This window comes from Ovis canadensis, chromosome 23 (assembly GCF_042477335.2).
Source record: "Ovis canadensis isolate MfBH-ARS-UI-01 breed Bighorn chromosome 23, ARS-UI_OviCan_v2, whole genome shotgun sequence".
Classification (NCBI taxonomy): domain Eukaryota; kingdom Metazoa; phylum Chordata; class Mammalia; order Artiodactyla; family Bovidae; genus Ovis; species Ovis canadensis.
This window is the reverse complement of record NC_091267.1, coordinates 62953258-62954399: the sequence shown is the minus strand read 5'-3', so window position 1 is coordinate 62954399 and position 1142 is coordinate 62953258.

Sequence of the window (1142 nt, the reverse complement as noted above, 5' to 3'; positions counted from 1 at the left end):
CAAAAGCATCAATTCTTCGGTGTTCAGCTTTCTTCACAGTCCAACTCTCATATCCATACATGACTACTGGAAAAACCATAGCCTTGACTAGACGGACCTTTGTTGGCAAAGTAATGTCTCTGCTTTTGAATATGCAATCTAGGTTGGTCATAATTTTTCTTCCAAGGAGTGAGTGTCTTTTAATTTCATGGCTGCAGTCACCATCTGTGGTGATTTTGGAACCCCCAAAAATAAAGTCGGACACTGTTTCCACTGTTTCCCCATCTATTTGCCATGAAGTGATGGGACCAGATGCCATGAGCTTCGTTTTCTGAATGTTGAGCTTTAAGCCAAGTTTTTCACTCTCCACTTTCACTTTCATCAAGAGGCTTTTGAGTTCCTCTTCACATTCTGCCATAAGGGTGTACTTAGAATTAAGAAGTACTCTTCCTAAACAGGGCTTCCCTGGTAGCTCAGCTGGTAAAGAATCTACCTGCAAAGCAGGAGACCCCAAATCAATTCCTGGGTGGGAAAGATCCCCTGGAGAAGGGATAGGCTACCCACTCTAGTATTTTTGCCTGGGGAATTCCACAGACAGAGGAGCCTTTTTTCCCTCTTTTCCATGGGGTTGCAAAGAGTCGAACACAACTGAGTGACTAAGCACACACACACACTTCCTGAATAGAAGAATTCAAACTTTAAATTATCTAGAAAGCAATGGAAAGAAGAAATACATGGACAAATGAATAAGTACTTGAAAGAACTAGGAAGAAAGGAAGGAGAAAGAGAAAAGAAGAGGGGAAGAGAAGAACTCACAGAACTAAATATGTTTGGTTATTTGAAAGAGCCGTCAGTTTAATGCCAGTTAATAAAATCACACCAGGAGACAGTAGGTCTAGATTCTAGTATCATCCTGGAAAGTCCTTTCTTTCTCTGAACCTCAGGCTTCTAAATCCAAACTCATGGATTCAACATGGTGATCTCTAGGGTTTCTCCTGCTCTGTTTCATTTGGCTCATAAATATGTTTACATACTGGGACATTTGACATGAAAATTCAATTTCTGCCTTAAAAAAAAAAAAGGCAGAGCCAGAGGACTTGCTGACACTCTGGCTCTGGCTTGAGACCACCCCTTTAGAAGGGGGCCACTTGGCCCACCAGATC